This window comes from Lampetra planeri, chromosome 55, assembly GCF_965212315.1.
Source record: "Lampetra planeri chromosome 55, kcLamPlan1.2.h2, whole genome shotgun sequence".
Taxonomy (NCBI): Eukaryota; Metazoa; Chordata; class Hyperoartia; order Petromyzontiformes; family Petromyzontidae; genus Lampetra; species Lampetra planeri.
The window spans coordinates 3,850,808-3,873,250 of record NC_136161.1 but is presented as its reverse complement, the minus strand read 5'-3'; the positions used below and the strand labels follow the sequence as shown (position 1 = coordinate 3,873,250).

Genomic DNA, 22,443 nt, shown 5'->3' with positions numbered 1-22,443 from the left:
ACCGACCGGTACAGCGCCCGCAACACTCCGGACAAAGCACCGATCTGCCAACCGATCTCCCGCTCCCACTCGCCATTAATCGTAAAAGGAGGTTTTTAAACACCTCCACTAAGGGCTGTTCTCCCCTCACGTGGAGAGCACACTGCACCGTCTCCCGGGAGTGAACCATGATCTCAGATTTGGAGGTGCTGATCGCAGACTGACGAAGCAAAGAGGACAGCGTCATCTGCAAAAAGCAGCGATGCCACCTCCATGTCCCCCGTACAAGTTTCAAGTTTTCATTTATTAGGTATAGCCCTGTGAGCCATGCGACTCTTAAGTTGGGTGCAACCGCAACAAACAAAATACGAAGAGAGAACATCTCGAAGCGACGACGTGCAACAGAAACATCCTGGACAAAACAGCAAATCCTCCAAGAAAAAAAAACGTACTACAACGCTGTGTGCAAAAATCCCAGTGTGATGCAAGTCAAACAACAACAACCATGAGACAATTTAGATTAACCATATGTTTTCGAAATCACCAAAACAAAGCCACACAAACAATGTAACAACAGTAATCACAGGAACTGTGACCCAAATTTAACAACAAACGATATACATAACATGTACGACCAAACTTGTAGCTATAGCTGGCAGCATGACACTCCCAGTGTATGATGTGTGAGTGAGTCAGTGGTAGTGTGAGTGAGTGTATGATGAGTGAGTGTATCACGGCCTCTTCCCGCCATCACGGCCTCCTTCCCGCCATCACGGCCTCCTCCCCTCGGCTCCGCCACCCCCACCGGCCCCCTCGGCTCCGTCGGCTCTGTCGGCCCCCTCTGTGCGAGCCTCTCGTCCACCGCAAATGGTCCCACCAGCCGCTGGGAGGCGGCCATCTTTTTTTTTCCATCACGGCCTCCTCCCCGCGGCTCCTTTAGCTTCCTCGGCTCCGTCGGCTCCCTCTGCTCCCTTGGCTCCATTGGCTCCCCCGGCCCCATCGCCCCCCCCCCCCCCTGCTCCCCCGGCTCCCTCGGCTCGCGCCTCTCGCCCACGGCAAACGGCCCCGCCAGCCACCGGGAGCGCGCACCTCAGGCGGCCATCTTGGGCGCACCTCCCCCTGGGTCGTGTGTAGAAATGTGAAGGCAGAGACTTCTCAAGCTTGATTTGACTTCTCCTTGGAAGCAAAGCGTTTATCACAATACAATCTTAACACTACGGAGTATTGGCTCCGTCACCCGCTAACTTAAGGGATGTAAACAATCTGCTCCTAAATTTCGATTTAAAGCTTTCGTGACTGCAGGGATTCATCTTCTTGGTTCTTTCGGTAAAGTCACGTAGAAGGGAAATAATAAAATAAAATAAATTAAACATAAATACTCCAAGCTACGCTCCCAGGGTGCTAGCCGAGGTCTTCCATCTTCCCCCGTTTTCGAAAAATGCAGGACCGTTAGCGATCAGATGCAGTTTCATAGACAATTCTGGGCTTCCCCGCCCCCCTGCAGTTGACCGTTAGCCTAAATACCCCCGTCCCTTGGCCACGTGGAGTTCACCCCAGGTCAAGAAGCACACCCCGCAGGCGCTGTGGCACTCGCTTCTGTGGCTGAGCAGTGTTACGCCACCATCATCACCGCCACCTCCTTGCAAGCGAGCGGGGCTTCCCAGACAGAGAGGGCATGGGCGCGCTGCGCAAAGCTGCCGTGGGCTCGGACGCCACGGAGAACAGTGCGGTCGTGCGTTCTCGTCCGAGACGAGACTGCGTGTGCGAGTGTGTGAGTGTGTGTGCGAGTGTGATTGTGTTTGCGAGTGTGTAGGTGAGAGTGTGAGTGCTGAGGTACTCCATACCTCAAGTTGCGCCTTCATATCCTGTCAGTGAAAATCACATACAGGTGTGGAAACAAGACGCACCCTTGGCAGAGTCGAATACCCCCATTGAGCGACTTTGATTTAACACCAAGAATAAGGACACAGCTCTCACTCTGGGAACAGAGGGACCGGATAGCACAAAAAAACGGCACCGGTAGGTCATACTCCCGCAGCACCTCCCATAAGACATTGCGGGGAACACGGTCACATGACCAAGTCTACAAAGGAGAGGTGGACTGGAGAAGCGTACTCCCATGACCTCTCAAATATCTGTGAGAGAAAAGAGCTGGTCCATTGTTCCACGACCATGACGGGAATCCACATTGTTCCTCCTGAATCTGAGGCTCTTCCACTGGGCAGAGCCTCCTCTCCAGCACTCTGGCATCGGCTTTACCTGGGACGCTGAGGAGTGTGATCCCTCTCGAGTTGGAAAGCGGGACCAAGACCCCATTTTGCCAATCCAGAGGTACTGTAGCCCCCTTCCATGCAACATTGAAGAGGCGTGTCCACTACGACACTCCTACACTGTCCAGCACTTTCAACAACTCTGGGCGAATCTCGTCCACCCCAGCAACTTTGCCGCTGCGACTTCAGCAGCCGTGATGGATCAGATGCCCCCAGCTGTTGCCAGGACTATCTCCTCAGAGGAGGGCATGTCCACCAGGTTAAGGAGCTCCTCAAAGTGTTCCTTCCACCTCTTGACAATCGAGGTCCTGAACATCGTCCACTCGGACTCAATGTCCATAGCCTCCTCTGGAGTGTAAGAGAAATTTTCCCAGAGGTGGAAGTTGAAATCTTTCTGCACTATTCGTTGGGCCTTCCACATCTTAATGTGGTCAGTACGCCAAGCGTCAGATCCAACCTCTACCACCAGTATTCTTAGGTTTATTCGGTAAAGTCACGTAGGTAAAATTTTAAATTAATAAAAGTAAAATAAATAAAAGAAAAATCACGACGTTTCGGAGGCAACACAAGCTTCTGTCTTCAGTTGGAACCGTCACAGCACGACAGCTGTATCAAGTAAATGAGAGATTTCAAGAGATACCACTCCGTATATATACCACCAGGTGGTGATCAGTTGACAGCTCTGCCCCTCTCTTCACCCAAGTGCCCTGAACATACGGCCTTGAGTCCGATGATACAACTATCAAGTAAATAATTGACCTTTGGCCCAAAGTGCTCTGGTGCCAAGTACACTTATGACCATCCTTGTGTTCGAACTTGGTGTTTGTTATTGACATTCTGACTAGCACAGAATTCCAATAACATCTCACCGCTCGGGTTCAGATCAGGGGGGCATTCCTCCCAATCACGCTTCTCCCAGGTATCTCTGTCGTTTGCCACGTGAGCATTGAAGTCGCCCAGTAAGACTATGGAGTCGGTAGGTGGCACTCTGTCGAGCACTGCACCCACCGTCTCCAGGAAGGTTGAATACGCTGAACTGCTGTTTGGTGCATAAGCACACAGAGTTTTCCTTTCTGAGACATGAAGTCTCATTGAGGCGACCCTCTCATATCAACTGGGACAAACACCGACTGAACAGCACCCAGCTGGGGGCTTGTGAGGATCACCACACCCGCCCGGGGCCTCTCGCCAGGGGTTACTCCGGAATAGGAGACCACCCACCCCCGATCGAGAAGTTTGCTTCGAGTGCCAACGCTGTGTGTGGAGGTGAGGCCTACTTATGTCTCGTCGATACCTTTCCAACTCCTCCACCAGCTCCGGCTCCTTCCCCCCCCCCCCCCCGCCCAGTGACGTGGAATTCCACGTCCCAATAGCCGGTATCCATCGACAAGCTCCAGTCTGTCCGAGTTCATACCTCTCCTTGCCATGATGGCATCGCACTCCTGCCCCTCGCCGTTCGTCCTGCAAATGGTGGGCCCACAGGATGGCGACACGAAGCCTTTTCGGGCTGGGCCCGACCGGGTTACGTGGGGTCTGCTGGCCACCACGGCGCTTGCCGGCGAACACCTCCCCCAGGAGACTCCCGTTAGCAAGTTCACGGTCTAATCCCCCAGCCATCAATAACTCGCCAAATGTTCTTGTAGACTCGCATATAAACTCCAAAGGAGGGGGGTTTTGGTCATTCTTAGAAAGTAAAAAAAATTAACAGCTGACTCGCGCAACACTTAAAGATGACGAGAAATGTTGATGTGCGCTTGAACTCAAAGCGGCAAGTTCCCCACTGCTTAAAACTGTGATTAACCAGGTACGATGGGGAAATTTCTGCCCACTCTGTGCTCTGATGCACTGTCCTCAGCATCATGATGATGTTGGTGGTGGTGGTGAGTGTTTTATCATTATTGATTTGGCATGTTTTATCTGCTCACCGTATCGGATGAAATTGCATCTGGTGCCAGCTCTATCTGGTTGAACTCCTTTTATGTTTTCTGTGCTTGAATGTGCCTGGTTTTTAATGTTTCTGATTTGAACCATGCATAATGAATCTGTTTTATGCTCTTATCTCAATCCATCCCTATCTGGTGCAGTGTGTACTCAATGCCAGGCTAAATCAGCAGCTGGCTGCCTAGGTATATTGATTACTTAACAAATACCTATAATTTCCACACTGATCAAACTCATCCTATTTGCAGGTTGGAATGTTACGCATTTTTTTCATTTTCTATTATATATACGTTATTTAAATCTACAAAGCAAAATACAAAAGCAAAGTGTGAAAGAAAAGTAAAACCCCACTTACTCAAAATCACAAATTCTCGAATGCGCAATGTGATTGCTGCAGGCGGCCGCTTCAGAGTTCAAAGTTTATTTATTAGGTATAGCCCTGTGAGCCATTCGGCTCTTGAATCGGGTGCAACCGCAACAAACAAAAAAACATGAACAAGAAAACATCTTAAAGTGACTAAGTGCAAACAGAAAATCCAAGAAAAGACAGAAAAATATTGCAGAAAAATCACCGTACACCAACCCTGTGCAAATATCCCAGTGGGATGCAAGTCAAACAACAACAACCACAAGACAACTTAGATTAAGGCCATCAGTCTAACTCTGTACTACAACAAACAAACATGGCCAAGCCAAAAAACTTTTCGAAAATCACCAAAATAAAACCATAAAAGCAATGAAACAGTGGTCATAGGAACTGTGATCGAATTTTCACAATAAACGACGTAAACAACATGTACTACCAAACTCTGCAGCCACAGCATCACGCATCACGAGTGACGCGTGATGCTGTTTCTGCCTGGCACCCAGCCATTGAACGCCGTGTGGAGTCGCAGCTACCAACACAATGGGTTTTACCCTTTCTGGAAATAAAACAGGTATTAAGATGTTGAAACACCAAACAGAAATCTTTTGCAGGGAATCATGTGTGAATTAACCACATATACTTGTGGTGAACATTCAAACAAAAAACATGCTCTGGTAGTATATGATGCATTTTCTTTGAAACTGATTGGTTCACACCAGAGACAGCTTTCTTTAGAGCCTCGTCTCAAACAGTGTTAGACCAGAGGTTGTTCGCCTTTTGGCGTCCTCTGGTAAACGTTGTGGGATTTGCTCTCCAACAGACCGGTGGGCTGAAGTAGTAACTGATTGGCGCGTTGTTTACGTGACGAACCTTTCTGGCTGTGTCGGGTGGTGGAGGGTTACGACACATTTATACTTACGCTATCTAACCCAAAAACCTTAATTATGTTTCAACTCCATCTGATTGAGAGGTGCATCTGTTACAAATCCATCTGATTGAGTTGTGCATCTGTTACAAATCCATCTGATTGAGAGGTGCATCTGTTACAACTCCATCTGATTGAGAGGTGCATCTGTTACAACTTCGTCTGGCTCCGATCCCACTTGTCAACATCTCAGAATCAGAATTTGTATTTCGACTGGAGGAATCCCATGAGTCGTGAATAAGCTATTTTTTTTACAGATGTCCAGACATTTGGTAAGAGCCTTGTCTGGCCAATGTGCTACCTTTGACGAGATTGTAATCTGCTTGTTTAGTTAAAATCAAGGGGGGCTCGATGAATGTGTTGGCAGAAGCCACTTTTCCTGCGGAGGGAGAATGCATCAGAAATGTAACCTGTGTGAACTTACGACTTAGGGCCCCTGTTTGAGCGTTTGCAATGCTTGTGAGTTTGTGTTTTGTTTTAGGCGGTTCACGGATGTCATCTAAACTAAACTATTGTTGATTTTACCAGGTAAGGCCGTACTGACCTGCAATGTAGTAGCTCTTTTTCATAAGCGACCTGGGCATCACAAATGATAGCAGCTCCACGAAGTGGCTTATCATCTTGATTTAACGATTGCCTGCGTTGCGATCGAAACGTCGTGATCTATTATTTTTTTATCTACGCGACTTCACCGAAAGACCCAAAGAGTATGGCTTATCATCGTCGCGTGGAAATTAATAGCAGCGGCCAAATACTCTAAACGCGTGACGTTGATTATAAATGTGAAGGGGTAAAACTGGTGGACCCGGAGAACACATCCACGTGACCATGGGGAGAAAGAGAGACACGCGCAGACTCCAAATCTACAGCAGCAGGCATCGTCAGGGTCGGGATCGAACCCACGACCTCCTGCGTACCAGGCAAGGTAGTTAACATCTCCCTGCCACCGTGATGATGAGAGAGAGAGACGCAAACTCCAAATCTACAGCAGCAGGCGTCTGCAGGGTTTGGATCGAACCCACGACCGCCTGCACACCAGGCGAGGTAGTCAACATCTCAGCCACAACCATCGTATCTGACCGGCACGACCGACTGAATCGCGACTCCGGTCTTTGCCCTCGCGACGGCTCGCGGGCAGCGGCTTCCATTCAGCGCCCGCGGGCAGCAGCGCTTCCATTCGGCCTTTCTCGCCGTTTTCCGAGATATTTTTTTTTATGTTCGGAGGGGGGGAGGAGGGGGGGTTGTGGCGGGGGAGACAAATCGGCGACGGATCTTGCCGAGTTCATCTCGCCCGGGTTCGGACGCGCGCGTGACGGGGAAGCGTCGGCCGAGTTAGGACGGCGGACGGGGGGGGGACAGTCAAGGTCAGGAGGTCGTTATGCCTCCGGCGTAGCCGACGCGACGACTCCTGCGGTGGGTGCGATGCTTCCGTCGGCTTGAGAGCCTAATGAGGAGAAACTCTGCTCATGCCCACCACGACCGTCTCGACTGCAGGTCTTAACCCCTTTTGGTGTTAACCTCCTGGTTGCCGAGCCAATGCCTGTCTCGGTAACCCGCCCTCGTCGATCCTGCAACAGGCGGCCTGCCCCGTTGCCAATGTCATCCGCGTCTGGCCTTGCTTGACCCCGAGGGTATTGCCGCCCGATGGACGCTCCCTAGCGAGTTGTCTCGCGGGGAACACCGCCCCGGGTGAACAGCGGCGTCGCTAATCCAAGTTCTTCTGGATCAGCCCTCGGGCCTTGCCTTGAATTACATCTGTAACTTTCGATTTAAAGCTTTCGTGACTGCAGGGATTCATCTTCTTGGTTCTTTCGGTAAAGTCACGTAGAAGGGAAATAATACAAATTAAACATAATAAAATACAATTCTCACGACGTTTCGGCCACAACGCAAGCAGCCGTCCTCAGGTGAAAAACAGGTTTTCCTCCCCTAACCCAGCTTAAATATACGCTGCCAAGCTTGGTGGTGCTCATTCAGACGCTGTCTTTCCGATAGACCTGTTCTTCACCTGAGGACGGCTGCTTGCGTTGTGGCCGAAACGTCGTGAGAATTGTATTTTATTATGTTTTATTTTTATAATTTTATTATTTCCCTTCTACGTGACTTTACCGAAAGAACCAAGAAGATACATCTGTAACGTTTTTATTTTCATCCCAGAGTTCCCCCCCCCCCTCCCCAGCTATCCGGCTGAGGAATCCCGGGGCGTCCTCTGATACGCTTCATTAATTCGTTGCTTTGTTAACATCTCACTTTATCAGCTGTGAAGTAACTTGGATATTACTGCCCCCCTCCCCCTCCTATCCCCGCGACATGTTCTAGCAGTAACGTTGACCTCTCTTCTCTCTCTTCCAAACGGACTTGCCGTCCATCGCACACTGGCAGCATACTCGACCGCAGTAGTGTTTTGAGAGGAAAAATGCGCAACCACTTTTGTTTGTTTCTTGTTTAACTGGCAGCTAGGGTTGGTAACTTACCAGCAGCAACAACAAGGCCTCTTTACTGTTAGGCCTGCCTAGAATTGAACATCGCCATGTCTTGAGCCAGCGGTGCTGTGTATACCCCTTTGGTTTCAGCCCTGGCATGCGGCTGTCTCTGGCAAGGGCTCGTACATGGTCGTCTCAGGAAACGCTGAGGCTGAGCTTAAATACTCCACACGACTTGGGTTCAAGCTGTGAGTCTCTTTGCGTGCGTGTCCCCCTTTCTATCGTGTCTGGGGGGGTTATAGTGGCCCTGTTGGAGACACTGAGCCAGCAACACTGAGATGCTACCGGGTTGAATAACTCGGCTGCTTGCATCTCACTTTGTACGTCCGTAATGGATGTGTCTTAAGACACTAATCCTGGGTTAGAATGTAGGTTTTTTGTTGGCAAATCGGTACGTGTCATGTCGTGAGTTTTGTCGTCGCAGGCCTAGTTGCCGGCGTCACTCATCGTCGTTACATACGCCCAGCGATTTCACTTGGTGGAGTGATGTAACGTAAACATAGAAAATGACATCTTATGCATAACTCTCCGCTAATCTTATACAACCCCCGACGCCATCTCGTTCCGTTTAAAACCCTCATCTTGTTCGAAAACGGAAAAAAAATGTCTCGTTTAAAAGATCGCTCTTGTCTGGTTCGTCATCCTACTCTATAAAACTAGGAACTGTTTTTGTTTATTTTAACCAGGTAAGGCCCGCTGAGCCTTGTAGCTTCTTTTTCAGAAGCGACCTGGCCACAAGTGGCTTATCACGTGGACATCAAATAACAGCCAAATACTCTAAAACGCGTGCTGTTGATTTTAAATGTGGAGGGGAAAAACCAGAGGACACGGAGAAAAGAAAAGAAAAACACCCTTTCCACAGGGAGAACATAGTCCAGAGGTGGGACAAAGTCATTGTTATGCAAGTCACAAGTAAGTCTCAAGTCTTTGCTCTCGAGTCCCGAGTCAAGTCGAGTCAAAGATGAGGCAAGTCCAAGTCGAGTCTGAAGTCATCAAAATCATGACTCGAGTCTGACTCGAGTCCAAGTCGCATGACTCGAGTCCACACCTCTGGAACATACACACTCCAAATATACAGGCGTCGTCGGGGGCCGGGATCGAACCCATGACTTCCTGTATACCAGGCGAGGCAAGTAACATCTCCTAGCCACGATGGCACTGTGGGGTCGTAGAGTGTGAGCCATTTCCACATGCACAGTAGCAATTGGGCAGAACTCTTTCACTTCTCGGGCCCTGAGGCCAGTCATGGGAATTACACGTTCCTACGACAGGGGCCGGTCTTCCAATAGGACTGCACGCCGTGGACTACCGACACAAATGGTACCGCATTGTATCGGCCGTGGAGAGGTGATGATGGTGGGCCGAGTTTGCCCCCCCCCCCCCGACCTCGACCCTGGCCGGCGTACGAACCGGTAAACGTTTAAGGTCACGAGCATTTTTCTTACTTGGAAACACGGCCGAAATACAAAAGAGGCGATTTGCCAAGGCTGACCAAACACCGACTTCTATAGACGTACATCGATATTAAACGACTTCGTGTGTGTGTATATATTGAAACACGAGCACGCACGTGTAAAAAAACTTACGACGAAAAAAAGGTACGCGCGCGATGGTATAACACTTAATGTAGTAGGCTGTAGAGTTCGTTACGGATGAGACCCCCTCCCCGCCCCTCCCCCTCGCTCTCCTTTGTAAAGCGTACGAAAGGAAGGACGCCCCTCCCCGTCGTCTTTTTATTTGAACGCGCCGCGTGCATGATGTCCGGCCCGTGACGACGGCGGCGGCGGCGTGATGCGGCCGCGGTGTGTGACGTCACTTCCTGCCGCTCCTACGACCGAACCGAGACTTCCTGTAATCCGCAAACATTTAACGTATTATTATTAAAACAACAAGGACAACTGGTTGCCTTTCGTGTGTGTTGCGCGTTGCGTGATGATTGCTTTGGTGGGGAGCGGTGGATTCCTGCTGACGGTCACCAAAAGTAGTGACGATGATCTGAACCGGTAATGGGCCTCTAGGTCGACTCAGCCTCTAATGAGTACCTGGTGTAGCAGTGGCGTAGTGTACTTTGCCACTGGGGAGACAAAGGCACCCACCACCTCGTGTGACGTGCCGGCCTTCATAGGTGCTCCCTAACAGCACTTGCCCCAACATTCTGTAACAGGCTATACGAGACATCTGTGTCTTTGTCTATCCCAAGTGCTGGCTAAAGTGGACCCTCGGGATAGAGTCATCCTGTTGGGTGACTTTAATGTCCGAGTTGGTCATGATGCTGGCACCTGGTCTGGAGTGATTGGAAGGCATGGGCCAGATCAGCTCAATAACAACGGTCAGACCCTTCTAGACTTCTGTGCAGCCCATGGGCTTGTAATTACCAACACGCTGTTCCGGCATCGGCGCATCCACACAACATCATGGATGCACGCCGGGTCAAAGCAAGAACATCTGCTGGACTACATAGTGACGGAACAGTGGATGTCGCCCCATGTCCTTGACACCAAGACCTACCATAGAGCTGATCTGCCTACTGACCGTCGGCTTGTCGTCTGTAAGACGCGCCTGCCGTACTTCTGTGGAGATTGTATCACGACCAACGATACTCACCTGACGTGGTGGACACCACGTGACACGGATAACTCTGTGTAACACGACTTTTGTTCCTGGGTAATAAGTGTTATTTTCTAATTGCTTATGCCTCAACAGTATCGAAAATGCCTATCATTCCCCACAAACTTTGCTTTGGGGGGGGGGGGGTGGTCAGAATGGAAACAAAAAACATACTCATTTGTGCTGCATTGTCTTTGAAACTGATTGGTCCACACCAGAGACAGCTTTCTTTTGAGCCTTTTGGCGTCCTCTGGTCTAACACCGTTTGAGACGAGGCTTAAAGAAAGCTGTCTCTGGTGTGGACCAATCAGTTTCAAAGACAATGCATCGAACTATCATAGTGTGTTTTTTGTTTGCATTCTGACCACAAGCATTGTGGTGAATGCAGACACGATTCCTTGTAAACAGGTTTCAGTTTGTTGTTTTAACATCTTGACACAACTGTTTTGTTGCCAGAAAAAAGGGGAAAACATATTCTCATATTTTGGTACTGGCAAATGAGGTCCCATGATGTATTTTTTTTTATTTTCTTTGAACGCATCTACGTGACTTTAACGAAAGACCCCACGAATATGCATGGCGATGTGTACGGATGCGTGTGGGGAGCGGTAGTGTAGTGGCTACGAACCCACGACCCGAGTTCGATCCCCGCTCGCCTGCCAGCGAGCATTCGACACTTCGCCGGTGACGATTATCTGAACCGGTCCTGGGCCTGCCCTAGGTCGACTCAGCCTCAAATGAGTACCTGGTGTAGCGGTGTGTAGTAAACATCGCCACTGGGGAGACAAAGGCGGCCGGGCGTGGAGTTGGCCACCTACTCCGTTGTGTGCCGTGCCGGCCTTCATAGGTACTCGCCAACAGCACTTGCCCCAACAGCCTGTCACAGGCTACACGGGGGGTCTTTGTCTTTGTGTGTTCATAGGCACTGCTGTTGCTACTCGCTAACAGCACTTGCCCCAGCAGTCTGTCACAGGCTACACGGGGGACATTTGTCTTTGTGTGTTCATAGGCGCTGCTGCTGCTACTCACTAACAGCACTTGCCCCAACAGTCTGCTAGAGGCTACACGGGGGATCTTTGTCTTTGTGTGTTCATAGGCGCTGCTGCTGCTACTCGCCAACATCACTTGCCCCAACAGCCTGTCACAGACTACACGGGGGACATTTGTCTTTGTGTGTTCATAGGCGCTGCTGCTACTTGCTAACAGCACTTGCCCCAACAGTCTGCTAGAGGCTACACGGGGGACCTTTGTCTGTGTGTGTGGGGGGGGTGTTTTAAAGAGATACCGGCTGTGTTCCTCGCAGATAAACGGGAACGAGTCGAGGCCACGCTAACGCCCCGAGCTACTCCCAGCGCGGGCGGGGGGGGCTGGGGGGGGTCAAGCGTGGGAGCCGAGGTGGAGTTGCATCCTCACTCAGCCATCCATCCACTCAGTCAACCATCCACTCACTCAGTCACCCATCCACTCAGTCAGTCACCCAAACACTCACTCACTCAGTCACCCATCCACTCACTCACCCATCCACTCACTCAGTCACCCATCCACTCACTCACTCAGTCACCCATCCACTCAGTCACCCACTCACTCAGTCACCCATCCACTCACGCACTCAGTCACCCATCCATCCACTTAGTCACGCATCCACTCAGCCATCCACGCACTCATTTATCCATCCACTCACCCATCCATCCACTCACCCATTCATCCCTCCACTCACCCATCCATCCACTCAGGCATCCATTCACTCCACCCACTCACCCACTCACTCACCAACTCACTCAATAACTCACCCTCTCACTCACCAACCCACCCTCGCCTCCAAAGACAAAGATCTCCCGTGTAGCCTTAGCAGACTGTTGGGGCAAGTGCTGCTAGGGAGCAGCACCTATGAAGGCCGACACGCCACACGAGGGGGTGGGTGGCCAGCACCAGGCCCGGCCGCCTTTGTCTCCCCCAGTGGCGATGTTTACTAGACACCGCTACACCAGGGACTAATTTAAGGCTGAGCCGACCTAGGGGATGCCCAGCTCTGGTTTAGACACTCGTCACCGGTGTTGATGTCCATGGGAGGGAATTAAACTCGGGTCGTCTGGTTCATGGCGCAGTGCGCGAACCGCTCTACCATGCTCCACTATACACACAGACACAGCGACCACCCACTCACTCAATCACTCACTCAATCACTCACCCACTCACTCACCCTCTCAATCACTCACTCACCTACTCAATCACTCACCCACTCAATCACTCAATCACTCACCCACTCACTCACCCACTCAATCACTCACTCACCCACTCACTCACCCACTCAATCACTCACCCACTCACTCACCCACTCAATCACTCAATCACTCACCCTCTCACTCACCCACTCAATCACTCACTCAATCACTCACTCACCCACTCATTCACCCACTCAATCACTCAGCTACTCAGCAACTCACTCACCCACTCACTCACCCACTCATTCACCCACTCAATCACTCAGCCACTCACCCACCCACCCACTCATTCACCCACCCACCCACCCATTCATTCACTCACCCATTTAATCACTCACCCACTCACTCACCCATCCTATCACTCAGCCACTCACCCACCCACCCACTCATTCACCCACCCATCCATCCACTTACTCACCTACTCAATCACTCACCCACCCACCCACTCACCCACCCACTCATTCACTCACTCACTCAGCTACTCACTCACCCTCTCGCTCACTCGCCCACCTCACCCCACCTCACCCCACCCTCACACCGGCTTGCGTAACGGCTGGGTGGTGGTGATGGTGGCAAGGGTGGTGCGGGTGGTGGTGATGGTGGCGAGGGTGGCGCGGGTGGTGGTGGTTGTGGTGAGGGTGGTGGTGGTCAGGGTGAGGGTGGTGGTGGTGAGGGTGGTGGTGAGGGTGGTGGTGGTCAGGGTGAGGGTGGTGGTGGTTGTGGTGAGGGTGGTGGTGGTGGTGAGGGTGGTGGTGGTGAGGGTGGTGGTGCTGTTGTGCTGTGGTCACGCGGAGCTGCGGTCTGAGTGTCTCATCTCCTGTGGCTCACAGGAAGAGTGTTTATCTCCCCCCCCCCCCCTTCTCTCCCCCCCCTCTCCCCCCTCTCTCTGCCCCCCTCTCCCCCCCCACCCTCTCTGCCCCCCTATCTCGCTCCACACCCTCTCTTCGACATGACCCTACACTGGGTTAGGATGGGGGAATGAGAGACAAAGGCGGCCGGGCGTGGTGCTGCCCTACCCACCCAACCCCTCTAAGTGCGCCATCTCGGCCTCCTTCATGGAGGCTCACAACTGTCTCTCCCCCCACATCCCCACATCGAGTGAAAGAGCAGTGGGCGCTGGAGGAGGCCGTGTGCTCGGTGGCAGATGACGAAGAGCTCTGCATGCAGATACGAGGAGCTACCATCGGAGGCCGTAGGACTGCGATGAGAGCTGGGTGCAGATGCAGCACTTGTCGTAGTAAAAAAAAATATGTACATAGAAAACATAGGGGTCACATAGACATAGAGTAGGGAGAGAGGGGGTAGAGAGAGAGGAGGGGGGGTAAGAAGGAGGATCAGAGCTTGAAATCTTTCGTGAAATATTTCATTTAAACAGGGGGGGGGGAGTGGGGGTACATCAAGCAAAGCATTGGAAATAAAAAAGAAACGAAATGATGAACGAAGCAAAGTGCCGACTACAACGAGGATCTTCTTGTTTCCTCTGATCGTAAAAAAAAAAGAAAGGCTACTCGGGGGATTTTTGTCTTTGTAGATGCTACTCCATAACAGCACTTGCCCCAGTCGTCTGCTAGAGGCTACTCGGGGGATTTTTGTCTTTGTAGATGCTACTCCATAACAGCACTTGCCCCAACAGTCTGTTAAGGCTACACGGGGGATCTTTGTCTTTGTAGGTGCTACTCACTAACAGCACTTGCCCCAACAGTCTGCAAAGGCTACACGGGGGATATTTGTCTTTGTAGGTGCTGCTCGCTAACAGCACTTGCCCCAACAGTCTGCAAAGGCTACACGGGGGATATTTGTCTTTGTAGGTGCTGCTCCATAACATCACTTGCCCCAACGGTCTGCTAGAGGCTACACGGGGGGTCTTTATCTCTGCCTCGTGAGTTGTGCCACGCGTTATGCAAGGGCCGTGGTGTAATTCGGAAATTCGCGCCCCCCACCCCCGGTGCCATCCCCAACTTCTGCAAATGTGGCAATAGTTCGCACAGATTCGGGCCGCAGGACAAGAGAAGTCGGATGGGTGAAATCAATGCGTGCGCGCGTGTGTGTACGTTTGTGTGTACGCGTGTGTGTGTACGCGTGTGTGTGTACGTGCGTGTGTGTACGTGTGTGTGTACGTGTGTGTGTGTACGCGTGTGTGTGTACGTGCGTGTGTGTACGTGTGTGTGTACGTGTGTGTGTGTGTACGTGTGTGTGTACGTGTGTGTGTGTGTACGAGCGTGTGTGTACGTATGTGTGTATGTACGTGTGTGTGTACGTGTGTGTGTACGTGTGTACGTGTCTATCTGTGTGTGTGTCTGTTGTTTGGAAACATTTAGGCTGGCCTGCCTACGATCCATCCTGGGTTTAACGAGGCTGGATTGTGTGAGGAGCTCACAAATCCTTGAAAGATCTGGGCAAAGTCCCATCGGTGAGCTCTTCCGGCGGGCAAGGCTGCCTTGGCTGGGTCATGTAGCACGCATGCCCAGCCACCGCATGTCTGAACAGCTTTTGTTCGGCCGGATCGAGGGGGCTAAACGGACGCAGCACGGGCTAGAGAAGAGATGGAGTGATGTGGTACAGGAGGACGTGGAGCTGAGTGGACTTGCCGATGACTGGTACCAGCGGTGTCAAGGTCGGCCTCAGTGGAGGAGGCTCGTGAAGAACGCGACTGGGCAGTTGGAGGCAGTCGCCCTCCAACAACAACGGAGGGCGGAGGAGCGACGCTCACAACAACGAGCGGAGCGCCGGGTGGCTAAAGCACAGCAAGTTGGCACAGTAGGGGGCACAGGTGATGCATCAGCCAGTCATCTCGGTCATCTCAGTCAGTCGACCCGTGGCACCTGCTGGGTCTGCCCCGTGACCTGCCAGCGGGCGTTCGACACTTCACGTGGCAGCCTTAAAGTGCACCTAGCCTGGCACAGGCGACGTGGTGATGTCACCACCGCTTAGCGGCGGTTGTTGTTTGTTGTTGTCAGATGGGAGTGTAACGGCGCGTCAATTGTTGCGACGTGAGCTTTGAAGGTGTCTATCCCTCTACAGCAAGGCCGTAGCCACAGGAGTCAACAATGGGGGGGGGGACGACCAAATCTTCCAGGGGGTCTGCGGGTCCCAACCCAGAAAAAAATCTCAATTTGAAAAAATTTTCTACAATTTTTTGCCTAAAATAAAAAAAATCACTAACACATGGGATGGACTAGATTTGAAGTTTTCGTGACCGCAAGAATTCATACTGATCATTGGTCTTTTACCCTTATATCTGGCAACAAAACTGACACCTTTTTCACAAGGAGTCATGTTTGCATAGACCACAATACCTGCAGTCATAATGCAAACAAAAAACATAACTCTGATAATGTGCACTGTCCTTGAAGTTGATTGGTCCACACCCGAGACAGCTTTCCTTAGAGCCTAGTCTCACATGGGTTGGACCAGATGACGCCAAAAGGCGCACAACTCAAAGACAATGCACCATCAGAGTATGAGAATAAGGTGTCTGTTTTGTTGCCAGATAGAAGGGTAAAAAAACAATTATCATATTTTTTACTGGCAAATGAGGTTCCAAGGATTCATACTCTTTGTTTTTTTCGGTAAAGTCACGTAGGGAAGAAATTAAAATAATATATTCTTGGTTCTTTCGGTAAAGTCACGTAGAAGGGAAATAATAAAATAATAATAATTAAAACAATACAATTCTGACGACGTTTCGGCCACAACACAAGCAGCCGTCCTCAGGTGAAGACACAGCTGTCTGAAAGACAGCGCTCCAATGAACACTGCTAAGCTTGGCAGCGTATTTTAAGCTTAGAGTCGCGGCATCTCTTAAGAAAGGTGAGAGACTCGATTAGCTGAGCCTTCTAATCCCGGAGTTTGTTGAAGGATCTCAAGGTCATGTGGAATCCCTCCCCGTAGAGGTGGCTAAATTTCGATGTTAAGCTTCACCTGAGGACGGTTGCTTGTGTTGTGGCCGAAACGTCGTGAGAATTTTATTTTATTACTTTTTATTATTTTATTATTTCCCTTCTACGTGACTTTACCAAAAGAACCAAGAAGATGAATCCCTGCAGTCACGAAAGCTTTAAATCGAAAATTAAAATAATACTCACTTGATACAGTAATTTTGCTGTGACGGTTCCACGTGAAGACGGAAGCTTGTGTTGCCTCCGAAACGTCGTGATTTTATTTTTTTACCTACGTGACTTTACCGAAACAGAGTCTGGGATGGACTTTTTATTTACTTTTTTACAATAATGTCTAATAGTCTATTGTATTACATTGCTCTATTTTTATATTGTTTACCTTTTATTGTTTCAAAGTATGTAATGGCAGAGATTAGTGATTAATAAAGTACAACCATAACCACAATAATCTATTAACATTAATATATTTCATAGCAATATATTGGGGGACGGGCATGTGTCCCCCCCTCCCTCCCCCCAATATTTATTATAGTTACGACCTTGCCTCTCCGACTACCCCATCTCGTAGTTTTTGTCACCAGGTTGGGCTGTGGGCAAGGGCCCCCCCCTCCCCTGCTTGCCCTTGCCCCCACCACCCCGTGGGTCGAGTAATGTTACGCAACCTCAGCGAGCCGTGGTTCCCTCTTCCTCCTCCTTCCCCCCTCGAGCTCCTCTCTATAAGAGACCGCGCTCCCTTCTCGTGCCCTCTCACACACTGGGGGGCAAGCTACACCGGCGATTTGGTGGTGAGTTTTACACACAGACACACAGACACACACACATAGACACACACAGACACAGGCACACACACAGACACAGACACACACAGACACAGGCACACACAGACACACAGGCACACAGACACATACAGACACAAACAGACACACACAGGCACACACAGGCACACACAGACACACAGGCACACAGACACATACAGATACACACACAGACACACATATAGACACACACAGGCACACACACAGACACACACATAGACACACAGACACACACAGGCACACAGACACACACAGGCACACAGACACACACACAGACACATACACACAGACACACACATAGTACGACCCGCGTGGTGAAGTATGGCTCAGGCAAACCGCGTGACCGGCACGGCGTGGCGAGGGAGTCATCCAGCAGTGGATTTGGCAGGGAGGCCGCCCATTGGCGCAGACGCGTGACGCCATCGCCTCGCAACTCAGAGGGGGGGTCGCAAGTTCGGTCCCGGTCAATGTTCAGCTCGGCTCATCATCATCATCGTCGTGATAAATCGTTACGGGTCGATACAATCAGGCACCACTTTGTTGAACACTTCATCGTATCGATCGACCAGACACCCCGACGCATCGCAATGTGGAATTTCCATCGCCTGGCTTTGGGGGCGGGTCCCAAGAGAGGCGAGTGACGGACATCCCATCTCTCGCTCTCCTCTTTGCGGGGCGTGGCAGTAGCCCGGAGATGTTGACTACCTCGCCTGGTGTACAGGAGGTCGTGGGTTCGATCCCGACCCTGACGATGCCTGCTGCTGTAGATTTGGAGTCTGCGTCTCTCTCTCATCATCATCATCATCACAGTGGCTAGGAGATGTTAACTACCTCGCCTGGTGTGCAGGAGGTCGTGGGATCGATCCCGACCCTGACGATGCCTGCTGCTGCGGTTGCATGGAATTTTTTCCGGGTCGTCCGTTTTTTTCCCTGCACATAGGAGGGGGGTGGGTTAGATCTGGTATATTTGTAGTTTGCGTCTCTCACGATCTAACCCAAAAAAAACTCTCTATTTTGGATGACATTGGTCGCGGAAACCTGCTGCCGTGTTAAACCGACAAACCTCGATGGGGTGGATACTTCGCTTCCTGATGATGCCGGTTGTCATTACCGGCGAAACGTCGGACTCAGATTGCAAACGTCGTTGTAGATTTGCCTCTCTAACGAATTGGCCGCCCTCTGTTTGACGTGACGGACCATCCTACTAATTGGCTGTGTCGGGTGGTGGCGGGTCTAACGACACACGTTCGCGCAGGACTATGTCTTAAACTCGATAGTTATCTTTCGATGTAAAGCTTTCGTGACTGCAGGGATTCATCTTATTGGTTCTTTCGATAAAGTCACGTAGAAGGGAAATAATAAAATAAGAAAAATAAAACATTAAAAAAATATTCTCACGACGTTTCGGCCACAACGCAAGCAGCCGTCCTCAGGTGAATGTAGCAATGAGCGATGCGGTTGTGTGGCCATTGTCTTTATTTTAAAAAACACAACATAGGCAATGGAAAATCTTGACTTGAAGCTTTCGTGACCGCAGGAATTCATATTCTTTGGGTCTTTCGGTAAAGTCACGTAGATAGAAAATTAAAAAAATTAAAAATAAAAAAACTGAAAATAATAAAAGCAAAAAACCGGCACGACGTTTCGATCGCAACACAAGCGGTCTTCACCAGGCGGAGAAGTCACGTCGATAGGTTCAAAGGTTAGACGGTCGGCAGGTCGTTCCACCCCACTCCTGGCCAATGAAGCCTCCCAAGGCAAGCCGTCACGTGCAGGTCGGGCAGGAGACTTCGTGGCCGTGCGCGACGTTGGTGGGGGGTGACCCCACTCCTGACAAGCCATCCTCGCGCTCCAACGGGTGACCTCTCTCGCGAAGCTAAAAAATCTAAAAGACAAATCCCGCACGCGGTGGACCATCTCGTCCATCCTCTCGGCCCGCGTCGCGTTCCCGTCCTTTTGCTTTGCCACTCCGTCAAAGAGCCTCGTCCACCACCGACCAACGGTGATTCGCGCGCGCGTGCGTCTGTGTGCGCACCTGCCCGAGCCCAACGTTGTTCGCTGGCGCACGGCGTGATGCCCGTGAACTGCGTGCGGACCTCTGATCCACGTGCCCCCCCTCCCCCTGTCTCTCGGCGTCGGCCCACGAGCGCGGCACCTCGGTGGGCTACTCGCCGTGCCGAAAGAGGCTCAATTCTCCTGTCTGTGTCGCTTGTGCCTTTGCCGTGCAACCTCGGCTGTGGACCACCATGCAGTCAACCCTTTGAGACGCGCGGCGGCTCGTACAGATGCACGTAGAGGCGCAAGCGACAGTGGTGCGACTGTGGCCATGCCTCCCATACTGTGAACCGCACAGTAAACTCATAGAGACCCACGGGGACTCATAGAGATGCACAGAGACCCATAGAGATACATAGAGATACGCAGAGACTCAGAGACCTATGGAGACTCATAGAGATGCACAGAGACCTATAGAGATACATAGAGATACACAGAGACTCATAGAGACCCATGGAGACTCATAGAGATGCACAGAGACCTATAGAGATACATAGAGATACACAGAGACTCAGAGATACATAGGGACTCATAGAGATGCACAGAGACCCATAGAGATACATCGAGATACACAGAGACTCAGAGATACATAGGGACGCATAGAGATGCACAGAGACCTATAGAGATACATAGAGATACACAGAGACTCATAGAGACCCATGGAGACTCATAGAGCTGCACAGAGACCTATAGAGATACATAGAGATACACAGAGACTCAGAGATACATAGGGACTCATAGAGATGCACAGAGACCCATAGAGATACATCGAGATACACAGAGACCCATGGAGACTCATAGAGCTGCACAGAGACCCATAGAGATACATAGAGATACACAGAGACTCATAGGGACTCATAGAGATGCAGAGATACATAGACACCCATAGAAACCCATAGAGATACGTATATATACAGAGACTCATAGAGATACACAGAGATACACAGAGACTCATAGAGATACATAGAGACTCATAGAGCTGCACAGAGACCCATGAAGATATATAGGGACTCATAGAGATACACAGAGACTCATAGAGATACATAGAGACTCATATAAACCCATAGAGATACGTATATATACAGAGACTCATAGAGATACACAGAGACCTATAGAGACTGCATAGCAAACGCCATTTTGTGGATCTGCGCTCCTCCAATGGAGGAGGAAGATCAGCAGCACCACACGAACTCTCTCTCTCCGTGCTGAAGGCCTCTCTCTCGTCGTGCCAGCAACAGCAGCAGACATCCACATTGGCATCCGGCTCCCGGACATCAACATCGTTCGCTGACACTGCCATCAGACCCAACAGGAAACAGTAGATACATCTTCCCACGTCTTTCTTAGTCTAACTGACCTCTATGTATCTTGCCTACCACAGCTCGCGTTCCTCACTGTGTTGTTCATCCTTGGCAGTGCCCGCTGCGTACAATTCCATCACGCGTCCAGATACGCATCGAGTTACCTGGTTCAATGGTCCGTTTTGTTTATTGACGTGATCTTTATTTCTCCATCCACTGCCCTCCCCCCTTCCTTGCCTAGATGTCCTACCCAGAGGAGTGGCTCGCCGTGGGTAGAAGAGGAAGGTCACAAAGGTGGCGGTGGAGGGTCCCCACCGCGTGTATTTGGCAAGCTAACAAGCCACCGTGCCTCTCTGTCAGTTTGTCAAATACACCGGGTGGTGATGCCTCCACATCATCAGCAGCAACATCATCAGCGACATCGTTGTCGACAGCACAAACCGTCTTGTTACCATCATAATTCCCCTAACAACCTACCACTCTGATGTCAATCCCTGCACCGAGTTGAGCGGAGAAAGGGAATGATTGGTGGCTGGAGATGGGAACGTGGTGCGACATGTGACGATCTGTGACTGGTGAGCTGAGAATGAGGTGACAGGATGAGTGGGAGGGAATGGAAGAGGGGACTGTGGAGAATAAGAGGTCACGTGGGAGGAGGGACGAGAGCAGAGAGCTGTGGATGAAGGCATGAGCTGTGTGTGGAGAGAGCAGTGGATGAAGGAGGGAGCTGTGTGTGTAGAGAGCTGTGGATGAAGGAGAGAGCTGTGGATGAATGAGGGAGCTGTGTGTGGAGAGAGCTGTGGATGAAGGAGAGAGCTGTGGATGAAGGAGGGAGCTGTGGTTGTAGAGTTGTGGATGAAGGAGGGGGCTGTGTGTGGAGAGAGCTGTAGATGGAGGGATCTGCGTGTGGAGAGAGCTGTGGATGAAGGAGAGAGCTGTGTGTGGAGAGAGCTGTGGATGAAGGAGGGAGCTGCGTGTGGAGAGAGCTGTGCATGAAGGAGGAAGCTGTGTGTGTAGAGAGCTGTGGATGAAGGAGAGAGCTGTGTGTGGAGAGCTGTGGATGAAGGAGGGAGCTGTGGTTGTAGAGAGCTGTGGATGAAGGAGGGGGCTGTGTGTGGAGAGAGCTGTGGATGGAGGGAGCTGTGTGTGGAGGGAGCGTGAGCCATGTGTGACGGAGGTGGAATAAAAGGACTTGGAACCCTGACCTGTCTCCACTCATCGCTTCATCAGAGTCCTCCAGTCTAAATAAAGATTCTAAATCGTTATCATCATCGCCACCAGTTGTAGTCTTACTGTCATTACCTTTTCTTCTGCTCCAGTTCTACCCCCCGCCCCGCCCCCCCCCCCTCCCCTCCACGTGTATAATCACAAATTAATCGTCTGATAACACATTTTTATATAGAGGACTGCAGAGCTTAGTGAGGGGCGGGCAGGCAACTTGGCATCTGCTGACCTCGCAGCTGCTGCTGCCTCCCCGCTCCTCGTCTGTGGTTCTTCCTCCTGGCGCCGCTGCATCGTCCTCTCCGTCTACAAGAGCGAACGTACTGTGTGCGGCGCCGCGTTACAAATTGACCGCATT

The 22,443-nt window shown here is 50.9% G+C and overlaps 1 long non-coding RNA gene across 1 annotated transcript; it reads left to right on the top strand.

Moving 5' to 3' along the window:
* The first annotated feature begins 17,400 nt into the window (after positions 1 to 17,400).
* On the top strand, positions 17,401 to 22,068 carry LOC144735578 (uncharacterized). Its single transcript, XR_013588657.1, has 2 exons — positions 17,401 to 17,478; positions 21,106 to 22,068. It is a non-coding gene; the product is annotated as an uncharacterized LOC144735578 (long non-coding RNA).
* Positions 22,069 to 22,443: the final 375 nt, after the last annotated feature.